General features: G+C 42.4%; 1 protein-coding gene across 7 annotated transcripts in view; it reads left to right on the top strand.

Moving 5' to 3' along the window:
* LYPD6B (LY6/PLAUR domain containing 6B) overlaps positions 1-23,135 on the top strand; it is a 115,733-nt gene that overhangs the window by 37,579 nt on the left and 55,019 nt on the right. The window contains exon 1 of one of the 7 annotated variants that reach the window (XM_053257603.1): positions 14,700-14,760. The exons of the other annotated variants lie outside the window; for them this stretch is intronic. The gene's annotated coding sequence lies outside the window, so the exon portion shown is untranslated. Of the gene's footprint in view, positions 1-14,699; positions 14,761-23,135 lie in introns of those variants that run through there. 7 annotated transcript variants of the gene reach the window in all.

The following is a 23,135-nucleotide window of genomic DNA, read 5'->3' on the forward strand; positions in this document are numbered from 1 at the left end:
GTATTCAACTATAGTTGTTACTTTGGTGACAAACATGCTCCTATTCTCATCCAAATACCACATTCTTCAAGAACACAACGTTTGGGGTTTGTGTACATCATTGTGTGTGTTTACATTTCCGGTTAACCATCTGATTTATAACTTCATTAGACATACAAAAGTTAGTCTGTGAGTTATTATATTGAAACTGATGATTGCTGGAGTCGCTTGTTGTAGGCTGATATTTTACCTTACAGAAAGTAATACCGGAGGTGGCATCATGCCAGTCCAGTTTGGTTGTGTGCTGTTTCTTTATGATCATTGTGATGCCTTTGTCCTATGTACTACAGTAACAGTATTATTTAGTCAATGTTTGCATTCCCAACAAACAGAGCTGACAACTTCATGGTGTACCACCAGTAATACAACTACAATTGAAGAAGTCATATGGAGTTACAGAACTATATAACTACATAAGTAGTTGTGATGCTACTTTCTTCTTGGCATAAATACTGTTTTATACTGAAATGTTTTTAAAGATATTTAAACCACCAAATAAAGTAAGTAGCATTGATACATTTGGCTGTAAGAGATCCATGGGATGCTATGCACCTATCTCTACCTATAGAACCCGGGGGCAGGGAGGGTTAGGGACATAGGAAGCTGTCTTGTACTGAGTTAGACCATTTGGTTCATCCAACTCAGAATTGTCTACACAGACTGGCAGCAGCTTCTCCAAGGTAGCAGGCAGGAGTCTCTCTCAGCCCTACCTTGGAACCTTCTGTATGCAAGCATGCAGGTGCTCTTCCCAAAGCGGTTCCATCTCCTAAGTGCTCACACACTTCTCCCATTCAAATGCAAACTATGGTGGACCCTGCTAAGCAAAGGGGACAATTTATGCTTGTTACCACAATACCATCTCTCCTCCCAGATTCTGGGATTTGGATATGTGCAATCAAGGACTTACTAGTAAAACATTGCCACATAGGGGATGACATAGCCATCATTTGGGCAGAGGATTCATGTTTTTCATGGCAACAGTTGCTGCCTGGCAATGAACAGGCTACATTGTGGTATGTGGTGGTTTAAATATGGACATATCCTGGGGAGGCCTACAGGACCATTAGCCAGCTTCAAACGGGGGGTGGGGAGGACATGTTTTTAAAGCTCTGGTCTTAAATAATGAATTAGTATTGATTTTATATATCTACTGCCATTTCCCTTACAAGCTTTCAAGGTGGCTTACAATGATTCACTATGTAAAACCCAAGGAAACTATGGGTGGCTTCACACTACTAGTGTAAGCTGAGAACATGTTGGTAAAATGTCTGCAACTAAGAGTGTGCACTCTGGGTGTGATGTCTGTACCTGCACAAATTTGATTCCCACTCCAGATGCCCAACATTCTCTGCTCAACTTCAGAAGTAGGACTCAAGTTGGACAGAGAATGTAAGGTGAATGTTGGGGATCCAGCATGGGCAGATTCAGACATCATGCCCACTGGGAGTGCACAGTCTCAGCTGCCAACATTTTACTGACATGTTCACAGCTTACAGACCAGCCAGCATGTGAAGCTACCTTATAAAAAGACATTGAAGAAACAGCAGCAAAGAGAACAGAAAGAGCCCTTTACTAAAAGCCCAACAAAATTAAACCATTTTACTTGGTGCCTAAAGGATGTTTCTGGGGAAGAATTCAAAACTGAGGCGCCACCACAGAGAAGGCTTTATCCCAGCTGCTAACTTCATAACCTTGAAGAAGGTGGGGTTATGAAGGTCCCTCCATAAGGTCCCTGAAGCAGGGCCTCAGACAATGAACTTAAAGAACAGGCAGGTTTATCGTACAGTAATCTGAAACAGAAACAACTTGTTCTGGTAAGAACTGATTTGCTTATTTTCCTTTCACTATAATCTTAATTCATAATTACAGTCTTCACAAGTTAGCCCACTTCAGCCTTAAGCATTCACATTTCTGCCATATTGAGGAGATTCTCACAATCCACTAAAAGTGGGCTAAGGGAGCCTAGCCCGCTTTTAGTGGATCGTGTGCTGCCACGGGAGCCGTGTGGCTCCCAGCAGCAAACTCCACTAATTCCCCCTCCCCTTAGCCGAGATTAGTGGAGCGAGCGCTCTGCTAACCCGTTTTTTAAATCGTGAGTAGCCATGGCGTAGCTCCATGCCTCAGCAACTCACAAGGAGACCCCCAGCGGGGAGGCTAAATGCAGCCTCCTGGCTTGGGGGGTCTCTCCAGCATGCCCTGCATGCTTGCACAGGGCATGCTGGAGCTTCTGGGGGCCGCACAGCACCTGAACTCCCCAGCCCCCACCAGCTCCCTAACGGAGCCTGCAGTTGTGTGGGCGGCCACTTTGGCTGCCCACATCCGACTGACGGGTTGTCTGCAAGGAGAGCGGGCTAAGTCCGCTCTCCTTGCAAACTCCATCTTGGTGGTTCCCACTGATTGTGGGAACTGCCTCATTAACTTGGAGTGGATGCCATCATTACAAACGACACCCTTCATCTGACCCTATGTGTCCCTACACCTGTCGCAAATTTGGTTCAAATTAGTAGGCAGTTTACAAGCTAGCCCAGTGGTTCCCAAACTGAGAGCCTCTAGATGTTGCTGAACTACAGCCACAATAAATTGTAGCTGAGGCTGATGGGAGTTGTAATTCAGCAACATCTGGAGGCTCCCAGTTTGGGAACCATTGAGTTAGCCCACTTGCATCTCAAATGTTCATTCATCTGCCATCTTGAATTGAGGTGGATGACTCCATCACAAACTGTGCCACTGAGGTATCCTTATGTGACACTCAGCACCAAATTTGGTTCAGATTGGTTAGGCGGTCCACAGATGACACCACAAGTGGTCCACGAGGCGATCTATTGAGGTGTCACTGTGTGTCCCTACAACTGTACCCAATTTGGTTCATACACCCAGAATGCTGGGTGATCTCATAAGTTTACTTTGCTTATGGAAAGTAGGCTAAAAGGGTTAAGAAGCTTTACCCATTCTGACTTGCCCTTGTAGCCCCCTAGGACAGCCCTGGTTAAAACATCACTACCTCTAAAATAATAGAAACCCAGGATAAAAGGCAATAATTAAAACAGGGCAGTCAGAGAGAAGTACATATAGTATTAGGTGCACAACTTACATGGCTTGGTGGGCTGGAACCACTCACGACTTGGTGTGCAGGGGCCAAGGTCAATGTTCAGTGCATTAATATCTGGCTGTCAATAGGTTTCTGGGCAAAATACAAAGTGCTGATTATAACCTATAAAGCCCTAAATGGCTTAGGTCCAGGGTATTTAAGAGAACAAGAGCTGGTCTTGTGGTAGCAAGCATGACTTGTCCCGTTAGCTAAGCAGGGTCTGGCCTGGTTGCATTTGAATGGGAGACTACATGTGAGCACTGCAAGATATTCCCCTCAGGGGATGGAGCTGCTCTGGGAAGAGCAGAAGGTTCCAAGTTCCTTCCCTGGCGTCTCCAAGATAGGGCTGAGAGAGATTCCTGCCTGCAACCTTGGAGAAGCTGCTGCCAGTCTGAGTAGACAATACTGAGCTAGATGGTCCAATGGTCTGACTCAGTATAGGGCAGCTTCCTATGTTCCTATGTCTTCTTCATTATGATCCCCACCACCCATTGAGGTTGTCCGGAGAGGTTCATCTCCAGTTGCCGCCAGCTCGGCTGGTGGCCACACGGGGTCGGGCCTTCTCAGTTGCTGCCCCGAAACTGTGGAATGGACTCCATAGTGAAATATGATCCTCCCCATCTCTGACATTTTTAAAAAAGCACTTGAAAACCCACCTCTTCAGCCAAGCATTCTCAGCCTTTCACATTTTAAAGTTTTATTCTGTTTTTAATTTTTAGATTGCCTACAATATTTTAAGATTTTTGTGTATGTTTTAACTTGTTTTATGTTGCTTTTAACTGCCCAGAGATGAAAGTTTGGGGCGGTGTACAAATTTGACAAATAAATATTAATTTACATTAAAATTATTAATGAAAGCAACTATTAGTTACTTGTGGATTTGCATCAAGGGACCCACAATTTTAACCATGAATACTAGTCAGAAAATAGTCCCTGTCAGTCAGTGGGGTGTATGCCAGCCCCAGACTGGTGTTAGGAGGTAAAGGCCAAGGGGGAAGAGCGATGAGGGAGGGCATCAGTGGGCTCTGGCCCAGAGGTAGGGTACATCTGGCCTGAAGTAGCCAACTGCATTGAACCACAGCTTCATGTCAGCAGACAAAATCTCTTCATGGCTCCTGCTTTTGCTGCAGGGTATTCCTACGCAAGGGCCAGCAAAAAAGGCCCCATGGGCCAGATCTGGCCTCTGGGCCTTATGTTGTGAAGGCCTGAATTGCGGGAAGGTTGCTGGAAAGAACCCTGATTGCACCGCACTCCCAATGGCACGTGAAAGACTGTGCATGTACAGCTTTGTTCTCAGCTTCTGTTGAATGCACAGGTGGCAGGGATGAGGTCTTGCTTCCGTCTGCCTTCGTGCATTCAGTCAACACATGAAAGAAAGGGTGAAAACAGGGCTGGAGGAAGATTGTCTTGGGCAAAGTGGAAACTCCAGAGCATTCTTTGAGCCGTCTTCTTGTCATAAAGGCATATGAGTTTTAGTGTACAAGACAAATATCTTGTGCCTCTGCCTCTCCCCTTTGTGTGTGCTTAGCACACTGGCTAAATGTCAAATTAAAAGATGAAACAAAAGCGTGTTATTGCATAGTATTTGGCTCTCTGCCATCAGCAGAAGCTAGGAGCCATAACCTTACTTTAAAAAAAAAAGTTCTATAGATGTTTATTACGTTCTCATTCTTCTATCATCACTGTCATCCTAATCACCTAAGCCTCAAAATCCAAAATCAAATTGTAAAATTGTAGGGCTTGTAGTGATCATCCAAGTTAAATGTGTGTATTTAACCCTTAGAAGGCCAACATGGAAGCCATTAGAAAATGAAGTCTGAAAAGCCACCAGATAATCTAATTTGTGGGAAACTGACAACTGGTTAGATCGGGAAGGCCAAACTGTGGCCTATGTTTGATATGGAGACAATTCAGGGAAGTGAAGAGAGTTAGAATTGAGGAGAGGGGAATGATCCAGGATCAGCTGGTAAATTTAACAGACCAATTCCAGCCTTGAGATCATACCAGTTTTGGAGTCTGACAAGGTCCTAAGGTAAGGTATGCTGCACAAGAAAAGTGCCTGTTGTATACACAGAATAGGCACTTTTCTTTATATAGTTTATTTTGCAGATATTGCAGTTATTACAATTATAGGATCAAAGGGTGAACAAGGAATCCTTTCATATGTAAGCTCAGTTCGCTGTGGCTCCTACATACAGGAAAGATCAGCACAGAATTGGCAGTAAAAGGACAAATACACAAAATTGTAGGGGGTCTTGTAGGCCATCTAGTCCAACATCTTAATGGATCCTGATTGATGCAGAACTAGAACATCCCCCAACAGATGGCTGTGCATCCTCTGTTTGAAGACCTCCGGTGAGGGAGAGCTCATCATTCCCTTAGGCCATTGGCTTCATTGTTGAACTGCTCCTCTTCAGAAATGTCTCCTCCTCTTTAACTGATATGTAACTTGAGGCTATTCCAGGTTGATCTGTTGTTTTAAATAGCTCCACAGAAGGACTCTGTTTTAATGATTTAAAACACAATTAAATCATTAATCAGGAAGATTCTATTTAATCATCATAATCTTGTTGTCTAATATGAGTTTAATACATGTTCAGAGATAGATGTATGTTTCATTTTTAGAAGGTAGGTACACACAATAGGTACCCACTTCTAACAATGCTATTTCATTCAGGTGGGGCAACCAGGAGGCTTTACAGACAGCGTTTTTAATTCAAATCCACTCTGGATTGGAGTGTGCCAGTCCACATATTAGTTTTGTTTACCCCAATGTCCCTGTGGGCTATCAGAGACGAGTACACACCTGACTCTGCTTTCCCCCGAATTACTATTAAGAATTACTGTGCATTCATGCTTGGCCCGAATTATGTCTGTGGTAAAAAAAATCCTCTATTTGCAGCAGCTTTGTTGTTGTTTTTTAAAGCCGAGCTTTCTGGTTTTCCCCACCACTTTTCCTGAGATATATGGAATGGCTACTGGCAATAATTCGGCTTTTTTTCAAAACACAATGAAAACACAGTTTGACAGCTGTGTTGTCTGCTCGGAGAGATTTGCAATTGTGGGCAGTGGGTGGGTGGGGGGGCGACAGAAAGTTCCATTTGGGTGCCAGCTATCATTACTTCCCATCTCCCAAGCACTGAGCAAAACACTGCCTGAATCCAACCGAAAGCCAAGCAAGGGGGCTGGAAAGGGGGGGGGCAAATGGCCCCCTCTCTTCTCAGAGGATCTGCTGCCACCGCCACCGCAGAACAAGTGGAAAAGGGGAGGAGCATGCAAAATGCTGGTTCTGCATCATGAGGCAGTGTGTGGTCACTGGCGGGCAGGGAGGAGTTGGAGATACCAGGGAAAATGCCAGTTTTCTGCGAAAGATTCAGTGGAGGAGCAGCTGCTTCTTCCCACTAAAGTCTCTGAGCTCTAAATAATAGATCTTTGTCCGGCTGGGATGCACACCTATGCTGGCTTCTCAGCTCACAAGCAGAAACTTCCTTCATGAAGCTTCTTCTCCCAGAGAGACAGAGAAACAGAGACAGAGAGGTATGAGGTTAAGACCTTCAGGGACGTGGTAGAGGCATCCCACTCCAGGGCTGATAGCTCCTCTGCTGTCAGGGAAAATGAAGGTCTCGGGCAAGGAAGACATCGGTCTGAGGAAGAGGGAAATGCTCCTCTAGAAGGGGGTCCTTCCATGGATGATGAGCCCATATCCTCTTGCACAGGGGATACTCCACTGGGGGGTGGGGGCCTCCTTGTAGTGGGTGATTCGATCATTAGCGGTATAGAGAGATGGGTTTGCGACCCGCGTGTTGACCGCACGCTGACCTGCCTGCCTGGTGCGAAGGTTGCGGACATCACACAACATCTAGATAGGCAGTGCTGGGGAGGAGACAGCTGTTGTGGTGCACGTCAGCACCAACGATGTGGGGAAATGTAGTCGGGAGGTCCTGGAAGCCAAATTTAGGCTGATAGGTAGTGTATTGAAGTCCAGGACCGCCCCCCCCCCCAAGGTAGCATTCTCAGAAATGCTACCTGTTCCATGCGCAGGTACAGTGAGACAGGCAGAGCTGAGAGGTTTCAATGTGTGGATGAGAGACATTGGTGCCAGGAGGAGGGGTTTAGATTTGTTAGGCACTAGAATACATTTTGGGGCAAGCAAGGCCTGTACAAAAGAGACGGGCTGCACTTGAACCAAGATGGAACCAGACTGCTGGTGCTTAAAATCAAGAAGATTGCAACGCAGCTTTTAAAATGATGCTTGGGAAATAGCCGACAGTATCTGGGCAGTGTGCAATTCGGCAAATGCCATCCTTTAAAACGTGAGGTTGCAAAGGATTCAGATAAAACAGGACAGAGCAGAACCACATAAAGAGCAGATAGAAGGCTGTGCCAGCTGGTCAAAGAGTCAAAAGAAAGATAGCATACACCAGGGAAGAGATTCAGTGTATAGGTGCTTATATGCCAATGCCAGAAGCGTCTGAGCCAAGATGGGTGAGCTGGAGTGCTTGGCTGCTAACACAGAAATAGATCTAATGGGCAAAACAGAAACATGGTGGAATAGTGAGAACCGGTGGGACACTGTTATTCCTGGATAACTCTATATCTCTATAGAATATCTATAGAAAGGACAGGGAGGGGCGCCTTGGAGGTGGAGTAGCACTGTATATTAAAGAAGGGATAGAATCTAACAAGGTATACAACGTAGGTGGACTGGAGTCCTCCACAGGAACCCTGTGGTGTGGGTAACAATACAAGGCCTGAAAGGGAACGTGCTACCGGGGACGTGCTATCGCCCTCCGGATCAAAATGCTGACAGTGACTGGGAGTTGCAGCAGGAAATCAGGGAGGCGTCAAGGAGAGGCAGGGCTGTAATAATGGGTGACTTCAATTACCCAGACATAGACTGGGTAAATTCACAGTCAGGTAATGACAAAGAGGTCACATTTCTAGATACGCTGAATGACTGTTCCCTAGAACAGTTGGTCTTGGAACCAACCAGAGAGAAGGCGACCTTGGACTTAATCCTGAGTGGCACCCAGGACCTGGTGCGGGATATCAGTGTCATCGACCCTTTAGGGAACAGTGACCATAGTGTGATCAAATTCAGCATACATGCGGGGAGAGAATCACCAAGGAAGTCTAATATAGACACTTTGAATTTCAGAAGAGGAAATTTCTCCAAAATGAGGAGTATGATGAAAAGAAAGCTGAAAGGGAAAATCAGGAGAGTAACTTCGCTCCAGAATGCATGGAGTTTACTCAAAACCACAATACTAGAAGCCCGGTTAGATTGTATACCCAAAAGGAGGAAAGGTACCAGTAAATCCAGGAGGATGCCAGCATGGCTAACAGGTAACTTAAATGAAGCTTTAAAAGCGAAGAAGACTTCCTTCCGAAATTGGAAGGCCTGTCCAAATGAAGAAAACAGAAAGGAACACAAACTATGGCAAAAGAAATGCAAGGTGACAATAAGGGAGGCGAAAAGCGAGTTTGAGGAACATTTAGCTTAAAGCATCAAGGGCAATAACAAAAACTTCTTTAAATATATCAGAAGCAGGAAACCTGCCAAGGAGATGGTTGGACCATTAGAAAATGAGGGAATGAAAGGAATTATTAAGGAGGATATGGAGTTCGCAGAGAAGCTAAATGAGTTATTTGCATCTGTCTTCATGGCAGAGGATACTGAGCATATACATGTTCCTGAACCGGGCTTTTCGAGAATGGAGGCTAAAGGATTGAGTCAGACAGAAGTGACAAGAGATGATTTTCTAAACTGTCTGGAAAAACAGAAAACTAGCATATCACCAGGGCTGGATGGCATCCATCCAAGAGTCCTCAAAGAACTCAAATGTGAAATTGCCAATCTCCTTGCTTATCAGGCTCAGTACCGGAGGACTGGAAAAGATGTAACACCAGTTTTCAAAAAGGGATCCACGGGCGATCTGGTAAAATTCCAGGCCAGTTAGCTTAACGTCCATTCCAGGCAAATTGATGGAAAGCATCCTCTAGGATAAAATTGTAAAGCACATAGAAGAACAGGCCCTGCTGGGAAAGAACCAGCATGGCTTCTGCAAAGGTAAATCTTGCCTCACAAACCTTTTGGAGTTCTTTGAGACTGTCAACAAGTGTGTGGATCAAGATGATCCAGTACCTGGACTTGTAAAAAGCTTTTGATAAAGTTCCTCATCAGAGACTCCTGAGGAAACTCCGCAGTCATGGGATGAGGGGACAAGTACATGTGTGGATTGCTAACTGGCTGAAAGACAGAAAACAAAGGGTAGGTATAAATGGAGATTTTTCACAATGGAGGGAAGTAAGAAGCGGGGTCCCCCAGGGATCTGTACTGGAGCTTTTTAATTCATAAATGATCTAGAAGTAGGGGTATGCAGCAAGATGGCTAAATTTGCAGATGATACCAAACTGTAGTGAAATCCAAAATGTATTGTGAGGAAGGAGTTCCAAAAGGATCTCTCCAAACTGGGTGAGTAGGAGACAAAATGGCAAATGCGCTTCAGTGTTTGCAAGTGTAAGGTGATCCACATTGGGACAAAAAAACTCAGCTTCAAGTATACGTTGATGGGATCTGAGCTGTCGGTGACTGACCAGGAGAGGGATCTTGGGGTCATGGTGGACAGCTCATTGAAAGTGTTGACTCAATGTGCGGCAGCTGTGAAAAAGGCCAATTCCATGCTAGGGATCATTAGGAAGAGGATTGAAAATAAAACTGCTAATATTATAATGCCCTTCTACAAAACTATGGTGTGGCCACACCTGGAGTACTGCATACAATTCTGATCACCACATCTAAATAAGGACTTTGTAGACCTGGAAAAGGTGCAGAAGAGGGCAACCAAGATGACCAGGGGCCTAGAGCACCTTTCTTATGAGGCAAGACTACAGCACCTGAAGCTATTTAGTTTAGAAAAAAGACGACTGCGGGGAGACATGATAGAGGTCTATAAAATCATGCATGGTGTGTAGAAAGCGGAGAGAGAGAAATTCTTCTCTTTCTCACATAACACTAGAACCAGGGCTCATCCCATGTAATTGATTGCCAGGAAATCTAGGACCAACAAACGGAATATTTTTTCACACAACGCATAATCCACTTGTGGAATTCTCTGCCACAAGATGTGGTGACAGCCAACAACCTGTATGGCTTTAAGAGGGATTTGGATAACTTCACAGAGGAGAGGTCTATCCACAGCTAGTTGTCGGAGAGCTATAGGCCACCTCTAGCCTCAAAGGCAGGATGCTTCTGAGTACCAGTTGCAGGGGAGTAACAGCAGGAGAGAGGGCATGCCCTCAACTCCTGCCTGTAGGCTTCCACCAGCATCTGGTGGGCCACTGTGTGAAATAAGATGCTGGACTAGGGGGGCCTTGGGCCTGATCCAGCAAGGATGTTCTTATGTCCCCACATCCTCTCCCCAGCCTCATTCTGTTCCCCTTGCAGTAGCACAGGTAGAGAGAGGCAGAAAGAGAGAAAGCTGCACAAAAGCTTCAGTGAATTTTAGCAGCCCCTTTTCTCCATGACAAGCCACCTGGGATGACTGCTTCTTAACCCTCCGGTGCTCAGTCTTCCAGCAAGAAGGTCCTGTGGTTCATTTCTACAGGGAACGGGGCAGCTCAGAAGCAGCAGCAGCAGTAGTAAGGAACAGATGCCTAACTCAGTGTTACATTGCCTCTCATTCCTCTCAAAAAAGATCCCTCCACCAAGCATGTGGCAGCAGTCCTCACAAGCATGGAAGTGAAGCAAATACCCATCATATAACAGCATCTTGCAAACTCAAAGTCAACAACATGGTGCCAGGCTTGGATACCTATCTTTGCCTCTGCTAACTGGGCAAAGAGACACCTTTTTAACGTGCTGATTCTCTTTATTTAGCAGGTAACTGGCCCTCTCCACCCCCAGCACAGTACCTTCAGTGACTGTTGCTGGTGTCTGTCTTTTTAGACTGTGAGCCCTTTGGGGACAGGGATCCGTCTTATTTATTATTTATCGTCATTTCTCTATGTAAACTGCTTCAGAAACCTTTTTGTTGAAAAGTGGAATATAAATATTTGTTGTTGTTCTGTCCCCCGCCCCCCCCCCCCGCCGCTGTGCCATCACATCTCAGCTCCTCCCCTGCCCCCCTGGTTCTCTGTCCAGGACGGCCAGCACAAAAAGGAAAGTAAGCAGCCCTAAAATGCCCAGAACTCCCCATGCCCCCGCACCTGCATAGGTAGGGAGGGATTGATTCTGTTGTTGGGACATGTGGGTTGGCTCTATTCTGCTGCAGACCTCTTCTGCTGACCACATTCCATCAGTAGCAGCAGCAGCAACAGTGGAGCCTCCAACGCCAGGCTCCTCCTCCATAGCTGTCAAACTAACAGCTACACTTTCCTCCTCACTGATGTGATTTGTGATTGGTTGGAGGAAAAACTCGGACTAAGCCAGTAGGAACACACAGGAAAAATATCTGCCAGGGATTGCGGAGAGTAGCCAAGCCTATGTGAACTGTCTCTTTAAATCACCAAATTGAACATCTTGCAGATCTGCTGTGAAGCAGATTCGCTCTTCAGATACCCCTGGGCATGAAGACATGTGTGAATAACTCCCAGACCTTGCATTTCTTTGTTGCACTTTTCACATGTCACACGGATACCTGTTTTACCCAGGGCACAGGAACATCATTAAAATGTTACCAAATGGGGTCTCTTTTACGGCCTGCTGCCATGAGAGGTATTTCCCTTGTATAATGGAGGATATACTCGGAAAATGTTTCCTCAGGGTTTCATGAATATGTTCTGTTCATGTTTGGTTTCATTTTCTATTCCCCTCCCCTATTCCTTGCATTCATATCTAGATTCCTTTTCCTAGCTCAGATCTACCTTATTCGTTGACCTTCTTTGTCTTTGCATTTTTAGAGGTGGCGGGGGTGGTGGGCTTGACTGTGTACATGTCACTTGAACACCAACTGCAGAATAAGATTGACCACGTCTGTTATCTCTCATCCCCTTGCTAGCTTGGCAAAGAGGCACCTTTTAACATGGTGATTCTCTTTTATTTAGCAGGAGGAGAGTTACTGGCCCTATCCAGCCCCGGCACAGTACCTCCAGTGACTGTTGCTGGTGTCTGTCTTATGTTTCTTTTTAGATTGTGAGCCCTTTGGGGACAGGCATCCATCTTTTTTTAAAATTATTTCTCTGTGTAAACCTCCCTGAGCCATTTTTGGAAGGGCAGTATAGAAATTGAATGAATGAATGAATGATAATGATAATAATAAATATACTGCTGTTAACATGTACATAGAATATAATTATGATTAATATTCATGATGAAATCTTTGACCTAGGTTCTTCTAAAAAATGAACTAGCTGGTCCAGGCACAGAGCATCTGCGCCTCTAGTTTTTCCCTTTCCCCCTCCTCTCTCCTTCCTTCTTGCCCCCCCCCCCCTCATTCTCGGCCCCTAATTCTCAGCTCTCACTCACCCTCTTTCTCGGCCATCTCCTCCTTTCCCCTCCCCTGCCCCTTGGCACTCTCCCCCCATTCTCACCCCATTTTGGGGCTCTCTGTGCTCTCTCTCCCCCCTGGCCCCCGCTTTCCCTCTCTTCCCTCCCAGCCCCCACTTCCCACCTCTTCCCCCCGGCCTCCGCTTTCTCTCTTCCTCCCTGGCCTCCGCTTTTGCTCTCCCCCCCCGGCCGCCGCCTTCCCTCCCCCTGGCTGCCGCCTTCTCTCCCCATCCACTCACCTGTCCACCTGCCCATTCACCTTTTCTTCCCCATCACTGCTGTCACTTTCTTCTCCCCCTCCCTGCAGCTCGCTAATGAACTTTCGCAAGAGCTGCCATGTAATAATAATCATTTTTAAATCAACCCTGAGGCAATGGCATCTAGGCCTTTGAGGCAGCACAAAGCAAGTCTTTGCATTCTACTATGTGACAGGTATTCAAAAAAAGCTACCAGCCTTTCCCTGTCCTCTCTAGTCTTCTTTTTTCCAACCTAAAATACCCATCTTCTTCAGCCTTTACTCATAGGGCTTGTTTTCCAGAGTCCACCCATCTTTCTACCCTTCTATGAAATAATTAAAAATAATTCCAATTTATTTGCATGCTTTTAAATGTGTGGCACCCAGAACTAGACTTTAAAAAGTCTAGTTTTTAAGTGAGGTCCAACCAGGTGAGGTCCGACGAGTGTAGAATAAAGTAGAAGTATTGCTACTACTTGTAACTTGGAAACTATGGTTCTATTAATGCAGCCTAAAATAATATTAGCCTTTTTTGCATCTGCATAAGACAGCTGACTCAATTTTAGGTTGTGATCGACTGCAGTCATTTTCACATATCTGCTATCTGCTACATCCAAATCCTAAGAATTTTTTTTGCCTGTTAATAACTCTGCATTTGTCTCTGTTGAATTTCATTTGTTAGTTTCAACCCACTTTTCAGTTCTGCCAAGAGAACTTTGCATTTCTGAGGTGTTAACAATCTCACTCAGTTTTGTGTCTTCTGCACATTTGAGGAAGATCCCCTCCACCCCTTCATCTATGTCATTGATACAAATGCTGAGGAATATTGGGACAAAGACACAGCCCTTAGGAACATAGGAAGCTGCCATATACTGAGTCAGACCATTGGTCTATTTAGCTCAGTATTGTCTTCACAGACTGGCAGCGGCTTCTCCAAGGTTGCAGGCAGGAATCTCTCTCAGCCCTATCTTGGAGATGCCAGGGAGGGAACTGGGAACCTTCTGCTCTTCCCAGAGCGGCTTCATCCCCTGAGGAGAATATCTTGCAGTGCTCACACATCAAGTCTCCCATTCATATGCAACCAGGGCAGACCCTGCTTAGCTATGGGGACAAGTCATGCTTGCTACCACAAGACCAGCCCTTGCAGCACCCCACTTGAAACCTCCCTCCACATTTTACTAAGCATCAGCCCACAGTGTCTGATGCTTAGTAACATCAATTGTGTGTACAGTTTGGGAATGTGCTTCAATATATAGGTTTTATCATGACTACAGAGTCTCTCTCTCTCTCTCTCTATATATATATATATATAGAGAGAGAGAGAGAGAGAGAGAGAGAGAGAGAGATACTATAGAAAGATTTCACAGTTGTGTGTGCTGCAATCTGGAGAGAGGTTTTCATCCCTGACAAACAAGTAAAAGTTTTATGCTTTGCATATCCTTATCTGTTAATTCCCCACACCCCACCCAGTAGCCCTGTCTGTAAATACTAACCCACTGTGCTTTCAGGAATAAATGTGAATGCCAGTTTTGTTGCTGCCATTGATAGCTTGAGTTCTGTAACCAAATCCTGCTCTCTGGAGTCTCTATTCTGCCTTCTGCTAAGCTGCTGCTTTGATGAGAGAGGCTTCTAGTAACCAGATTCCCCATGACCTTGATTGCGATGTGAACCATCTATTTAGCTCTGTTCCCCCTTATCTTGGAAGACATAACGTTAAGGATGTCAAGCCAGTTTTGCTTTCCACTGCTGCAGCATTGCTCTACCTCCATTGGACGTTATCAAGTATCTACATGTTAGCAGGCAGCAGAAATATTCAGGCAACAAATACCTCTATTTCAGGTAGACAAACAGGTAAAGGATTCCAGGAGCAACAGCTAACAGATAGTCCAGTGGATCTGAAATGAAGAGCAGGTATGTACTGAAGAAACTAGAGTTCTCACTGAAATGTACACAATGTGAGAGTATCCCAACAGAAGCTGGCACTGCTGTGGGAATAGGATAGATGAAAGTTTTGTTCTGGGTCCAGCAAGCCACATGACTATATTTGGGAAGTGAGTACCACTTGGCAAGGTTGTGAGACTGGGGTGTGTGCAGAGAGCAGCGTTAGGATGTTTCCAAAGCTGGCCTTGAGGATCCATGTTAAGGACTGTCAAATGGTGGTTTGGGAATGTTGTGGAAATAGATTAGCCTACCCTCTTGTCCTGTGCTTACTGTTCTTAAAATTTCATTACATGTAAAGGAGCCAAGTCAAAAACCTGAGAAATATTGCAGCACTGATAATGAATGAAAGAGAGAGCCCTGTGCAGTCTCCACTATTAACCGGGTAATGGGGAAAGAGATCTCTGGAGAGAATTACTTGCTGTTTAAGAGCTTCTGACCTGAAGGTTCTGTTGCATTGCAGTTAGGCACGCTTTCCATTTTCAAATTTTCATCTCCCTTGTTGTGCTCCATTGCCAAGTCATGCATCAGTGTGCTTGGTGTGAAAAGGGCTCCAGTGATGGCCACCTGCCGTAAACCTGTGTCTGTGTTTTGTAAATGATCTCTCTCACCTTTTGAAAGTGCATCTTTTATTTAACGAATGATTTATCCGTAATTGAAATGTGCAGCCAATGCCTTAGCATAGGTTCTGAGCATGAATAGTAGAACTTTTGAGTGTAAAAGGCAAGGTTGCCTTGAAACCAGCTATGTTGTTTTGCTTCTGTTTCATGTCTTGTCTCAGCTATTTAGACTTGTCTTGAAGACTTTAGTATGGGGGTAATATTGCATCAGAATAAAATAATTTTTTCTTGTAACAAGACTTTTTGCTACTCCCTGCATTTTGCTAAATTCTTAAACGTGTTCATTTCAACCAAATAGTTATCAATCTATTGTTATCGTTCCCCCTGCCCTGGTCGGATAACAAAATACTGCAAGAAGCACATGACATTAACAATACATTGGTGGTTTTCAGTCAATGCTATAACTTGCTAAGAATGAAAGGACAAAATATTATTATTATTAGTGTTGTTTACACAGTCAGAGAGGTGTTATTGACTAGTTTGTTTGATCCAGACATTGAGTCCTTCCCAAGGACCTGGGATGGCTGAATTTTATTATCAACATTGTTGCTGTTATTATTATAGATATCGTTGCAGAATATAAGCTGTTCCCAGTAAAGTTGCTTTTTGTAATTGGCTGATGGTGATTTCTGTGGCCCCTATGGTGCTGAGGTGCTCTTCAAGTTGTTTTGGAATTGCACCTAGGACGCCAATTACGACTGGGATTATTTTGGTCTTCTTCTGCCACAGCCTTTCAATTTCAAATTGTAGATCTTTGTATTTTGTTATTTTTTCTATTTCTTTTTCTTCTGTTCTGCTATCCCCTGGTATTGCTATGTCAATTATTTTGACTTGTTTTTCTTTCTTCTCGACTACAGTTATATCTGGTGTGTTGTGTGGCAGATGTTTGTCTGTTTGTAGTTGGAAGTCCCATAATATTTTTGTATTTTCATTTTCTTCAACTTTTTCAATTTTATGGTTCCACCAATCTTTGGCTACAGGTAGCTTGTATTTTTTGCAGATGTTCCAGTAGGAAAGTAGGAGGCTTTAGCACACAGCCCCTGACATGGGCCCATTCTGGTTGATGTCAACCCTGGTGGAGAGGAGGCTCTCATTTAACATCAATAGGTATCCACCCTGCACCCCCTGGCTGGGGTAAATAGCACTCCAGTTGGTGACTGTTGTAGGTTAGAATTGTAGTGGGGGTAAGGATAAGCCTTGGTGCTATAAGGCCTCCCAATACAGTTGCTATTGACTAAAGAGACTAAGCCTGTCAGGACTAAGAACTTTGCATGTCATGTGTAGGTATGCCTTAGGCTTGTTGCACATTCTTAAGAAATAATTATTCCCTTTTGCTGATCTGTTTGGATTTGATTCAGTGTAATGCTTTGAGGAGATTTCACCTTAAAATGTAGGCTGATTTAGGTTCTTGCTACAGAGGGGCCTCCTCTGAAATGTATATACAGTCAGCAAAGCTTTGGCAGAAGGCTGGGCTCTCTGTTTTGAACTCAAGAGCCTGAATTGCCAAGGGCATGGAGCTGTGGAGTATGATTTGTAAACTTATATTAGGATAAAATTGGCTCTTTCATGTTCTCTTCCCCCCACCTACCCATTTGAGAAATAGATGACGATTCTTCTAGACTAGTGGTGGCATTCAAAAGATAAAACAGACCAGATAAATATGTTGTTAATTCTTGGAATGTTCCAGAAATAGAAGCAGATGGATGCTTCTTTTTGCCTTGCCCAGGTAAGAAGATAGTAAGACAGGGCCTTTTCGGATGTGGCCCCTTGGCTTTGGAACACCCTCCCTGAAGAGCTGAGCCATGCTCCCTCCCTCAGTGTTTTTTAAAACAACAACCAAAAATATCTTTTTAAAGAGTCTTTTAATGCTTTACCTTTGGTTATATCTGGTATGTCCTGCTGTGCTGCTTCATCATGGGGTGTGTGTGTGTTTTCCTGGGAGGGATGAGCGAAGTACGGCAGGAAGTATACTCGCAGTAGGAGGTTATCTCAGCTGCCCAGCTAAAGCAAGCAGGCACCTATATTGGGCAGCATCGCTATAGGAAGGTGCAGGAGGCAGATGATCACTTCAGTGATGACAAAGGCATCATTTCATACTGCGTGGGAGAAGGCCTGTAATCACTCCTGTATTTTACCAAGAAAACCACATGGATAGACATGTGGATTAGAAAATAGATTAGAAAATAGAATGATGGTCAAAAAACATAAAGACAAAATAGAATGATTGTAGATGTAGTGCTGGATGATAGACCCCTCAGATTGGATGGTACTCAACATGCTTCTGAGGAAGAGCTGAGAATACCTCAGAGTACTGATGGTGTTTTGTGACATGGTAGGATTAAAGTCTTTTGAATGTCTAGCGGCTGGTGTTGCCATAAGGGAAAAGGAAATCTGAAGCTGCAAAGACAGAATTACAATGGGAACGTGGAAGGTAAGAATAATGAATACGGGTAAGCTTGACACAGTGAAAGATGAAATGAATCTACTATAAATTGACATCTTGGGCATCAGTGAATTAAAATGGGCTGGAATTTGACACTTTCAGTCAGAAAATCATATTATTTACTACTCAGGACATGGAAAACAACAAAGGAACGGTGTTGCTTTCATAGTCAGGAAGGATATAGCAGTGACAGTACTTGGGTACAATGTGTTCAGTGACCAACTAATATAAATTAGATTTCATGGACAGCCCTTTAACATGACAGTTCTTCAAGTCTGTGCCCCAGTGACTGATACAGAAGAAAAGGAAGTTGATGAGTTTTATGCTCAGGTTCAGTCTGAAATTGACAGCACATGCAAGCAAGATGTTCTGGTGATGGTTGGAGACTGGAATGCCAAATTTGGAAATGGTAAGGAGGAAAACACAGTTGGACTGTATGGCCTAGGAAACAGATATAAATCTCACTCAAGGATAGATATGTTCTGGACATCTAAATCTATTACGCCATGTATAAAAAGAATGGACATCTTGCCCAGAACCTTCTCAGATCATAATGCAATTTGTTTTACATGGAAGAAGAAAGGAACGGTTTCCTTTCGTTGGAGATTGAATGAATACTTACAGAAAACACCAGATGAGGAGAAAGCTAAAAGGAAGTTAAAGGACTATTTTGAATTGAATTTAAACCAAGGAATGGATAACAAAATAGTTTGGGACGCAGGAAAAGCAGTTATGAGAGGTTTCTTCATACAACAAAATGCATATTTTAAAAAAACAAAGAGGATTGAAAAAAGAGGCATTATTGATGGAGATTTCTAAAAAAGAAAGAGAACTACTATGGGTCAAGGATAAGAAGAAGATTACTCAAGCCATTAAAATGCTTCAGCAACAACTTTCTATGTTAGTATTAAATGAAGTTGAACAGAACTTAAAATATGCAAAGCAAAAGTCATTTGAATTTGCAAACAAACCAGGCAAGTTGTTGACTTGGAAAATTAGAAATGAGAAAAAGAATAAGTATATATCCAAGATACTAACAAAAAATGGGCTTTCTTATGATGAAAGGGAAATAAAAAGAGAATTCTTTAGATACTATTCTGAATTATGCAAAGGAAATAAAGTAGAAGATATAAAAATCGACCAATTTCTTAAGACACAAAATATTCCAAAACTTTCTAAGGAACCCATAGAAACTATGAATGCACCGATATCAATAATGGAAATAACAGAAGTAATAAATCAAAGTAAGGCTAATAAGGCGCCAGGACCCAACGGCCTATCAGCTTCATATTACAAATCATTTACGGATCAAATACTACAGCCTTTGCAATGGACGATGAATGATATTTTGCAAAGAGGGATTATGCCGGAGTCTTGGAAATATGCCAATATTGCAGTAATTCCAAAACCGGATCAAGATTTAACGCGAGTCAAGAATTATAGGCCAATCTCACTCTTAAACAATGACTATAAACTTTTTGCCACCATCTTGGCAAGGAGAATGAAGGCTATATTAAGACTTTTTATTCATGAAGATCAAGCAGGCTTTTTGCCAAAACGGCAATTAAGAGATAATGTGAAAACAGTTTTGAACGTATTGGAGTACTACGAAAAACACAATGATAAACAGATAGCCATGATTTTTCTAGACGCAGAGAAAGCTTTTGACAATGTCTCCTGGCAGTTCATGTGGAGATTATTTGATGCAATGGGAGTTGGTAATAATTTCATTAGGGCTATTAAGACAATTTATTCGGAGCAATATGCTAAAATTATTGTAAATGGGGAATTATCAGACAATTGCAAAATACAGAAAGGAACTAGACAAGGATGTCCACTTTCCCCATTACTTTTTATATTAGTACTGGAAGTGCTCTGTAGAAATATTAGAGAAGATGATCAATTACAAGGCCCAAAAATTGGGAAACAAGAGTACAAACTAAGAGCCTTTGTGGATGATGTAGTGGGTTTTTTTTAGAAAATCCATTAGAGAAGATTGGAAGACTCTTGGAAAAAATACAACAATTTGGCCAACTAGCTGGGTTTTATATAAATAAGATTAAAACAAAGGTGTTGACAAAAAATATGGATCAGAGATCTAAGGACAGACTTTTTGAAATAAGTGAACTGAAAGTGGAGAAAAAAATTAAATATTTGGGTGTCTGGTTGACAAATAATAACTCTTTGTTGTTTTCAAATAACTATATTAAAATATGGAATACGGTAAAAATCGACTTGCAAAGATGGTCTAGAATGAACTTATCTTTAATGGGAAGAATTTCAGTTGTGAAAATGAATGTTTTACCTAAAATGCTATTTCTTTTTCAGACTATTCCTATAATTAATACTTTAACTTTAAGCAATGGCAGAGGGACATGAACAAATTTGTTTGGCAGGGTAAAAGACCAAGAATTAACTTTAAAAATTTAACAGATGCTAAAGAAAGAGGTGGTCTGACCCTGCCAGACTTAAGGTTGTATTTTGATGCTGTTTGTTTGACATGGTTAAAAGAATGGATAACATTAAGAAATCCTAGAATACTTGATTTGGAAGGATTTGATAGAAGGTTCGGATGGCATTCATATTTGTGGTATGACAAAAGTAAAATACATAAAGATTTTCTGAATCACTATGTAAGAAGGAGTCTAATGAGAAACCTAAAAATCCGTTATGGTTATCCCCGATTGAAGCTTTAGTACGTAAAGAGATAAATATGCAACCGCAATGGGGTACCTATAGGGATCTGTTGTGTTTTCAAGAAAAGGGCTGTAAGTTAAAAAATCTAATTGAAGTACAAAATTTGGTCAGTAACTGGTTTCAGTACCATCAGTTAAATGAAGTTTTTAAGAAGGATTTCAAACTTGGATTTGAGGATCAAATGTTGAGATTTGAGATGGAGCTATATGAAAATGATGAAAAATTAGTGTCCACGATGTATAGGCTGTTGCTTTTGGAGGAGACAAGAGATGAAGTGGCTAAAACGACTATGATAAAATGGGCTCAAGATGTGGGTCATAATATAGATATGGCAGCTTGGGAAAAATTTTGGAAAACTGATTTAAAGTTCACTGCATGTTACACTTTAAAAGAAAATTATTATAAGATGATGTACAGGTGGTATTTGACGCCTAAAAACTGGCGATAATGTATAAAAATGTTTCAAACAAATGTTGGAAATGTGGACATTGTGAAGGAACTTTTTTTCATATGTGGTGGTCTTGTAGGAAGGCAAAGGCCTTTGGGGACATGATATATAATGATTTTAAAAAATTTTTAAATGACATTTCCTAAGAGCCCAGAATCCTTCCTTCTGGGACTAATGCAAGGAGAGTTTTCCACAAGAAATTTAACATTCTTCAAGTATGCAAACACGGCAGTCAGAATAGTATATGCACAGAAATGGAAGGACAATGAACTGCCCTCAAAAGAAGATTGGCTGATAAAAATTTTGGAATACGCGGAGACAAAACTTACAGTACTGATAAGAGATCAAAATTTGGAAGGTTTTAAAGAAGATTGGAAACCATTCTTACTGTACCTAAAGAACTATTTTCCTAATATTGATTTTTCAACAGGGTTTGAAATTTAGTAATATTAGCAGGTTGAGTAGACTAAAATCGAGTTTGGTAATGTATAGGATATTTGTTTTGAATTATTATAGCAAGGGTTAATTGTATAGTTAATGATTCGCGCTGATTGGTGAGCTGGAAGTCAATTTTTGTTTAATGTTTGATGTAATGAGATTTTCAAGATATTGTTAAAATCAATAAAAATTTAAAGCAAAAAAAAAAAAAAGGAAACAGAAATGAAGCAGGAGAATGACTTATTAGTTTTTGTCAATATCTTCATTTCTAACACTTTCTTCAAACAACCAAAGTGCCTATACACATGAACATCACTAGATAGAGTACACAGAAATCAAATTGATTATGTTACTGGTGCAGGGAGTTGGGAGAGCTCAGTTATAACAGCAAAAATGTGGCCAGGTGCCGATTGTGAAACAGATAATGAACTGCTCAAGTGCAAGTTCCAAGTCAAGCTAAGTCAAAGTCAAGTCAAAGCTATCCAGCTTCCACAATATGATCTTGAGAATTTAGCCAGCATTTTCAAGGAGAACATCAGGAACCACTTTGAAGTTTTGAACCTCATTGATAGGGAACCAGAGGAACTGTGGAATGAAATCAAAGAAGTTGTTAAGGATGAATGTGAAAAGAGTCTGCCAAAGACCAAGAAACAGAAGAAAGCAAAATGGATATCAGAACAGATGGTGGAAATTGCCAAGAAAAGGAGTGAAGCCAAAGTCAAGAAAGATAAAGACCTCAAGAAGGAATTTAATAGGAAATTTCAGAAAGCAGTTAAATAGGGAATTTCAGAAAGACAAAGAGCAGTACTACAATGACATCTGTAAAGACCATGAGGATGGAAATAGACATGGAAAAACAAGGAAAGTTTTCCAAAAGATGTCTGAACTCAGGAGGTTCCAAACTCAAATTGGTATGTTAAGGGGATGCCAAAGGACAGATAATAACTGATTCATAGAAGATCAAACAGAGGTGGAAGGAGTATACTGAAAATCTGTACATCAGGGATGTCAACATGCAAGATACTCTAGAAGATATCCCCTACTTGCAAAAACCTCTAGAATGGGAAGTTGAAGTTAGATCAGCATTCTGGTCATTACCAAGTTGGAAGGCTACAGGAATTGATGGAGTAGCTACAGAAATATTGCAGGCAACTGAAGAAGAATCAGTCATGGCTCTAACCAAATTATGCCAGCAAATTTGGAGAACGACACAGTGGCCAACAGATTGGAAGAGGTCAGTCTACATACCCATACCAAATAAAGGAGACTTAACAGATTGTGCAAAACATCACACAATATCCTTAATTTCACATGCTAGCAAAATAATGCTCAGGATCATCCAGTGCAGATTAGAGACCTGTGTGGAAAGGGAAATATCGGATGTTCAAGTTGGTTTCAGAAAAGGCCAAGGAACAAGAGGTATCATTGCTGATGCGTACTGGAGAAAGCCAAAGAATACCAAAAAGAAGTCAATATGTGCTTTATTGACTAGAGAAAAGCCTTTGATTGTGTCAGCCATGTCAAGTTGTGGAATATCCTTAGGAAAATGGGTGTCCCAGAAAATCACATTGTTCTGATGAGAAACCTATACACAGGACAGGAAGCCACAGTCCAGACAGAACATGGTGAAACAGACTGGTTCCAGATTGGCAAAGGAATAAGAGAAGGCTGTATACTTTCTCCATCTTTAGTCAATTTATAT

The sequence above is a fragment of the Hemicordylus capensis genome, chromosome 1, assembly GCF_027244095.1.
Source record: "Hemicordylus capensis ecotype Gifberg chromosome 1, rHemCap1.1.pri, whole genome shotgun sequence".
Classification (NCBI taxonomy): domain Eukaryota; kingdom Metazoa; phylum Chordata; class Lepidosauria; order Squamata; family Cordylidae; genus Hemicordylus; species Hemicordylus capensis.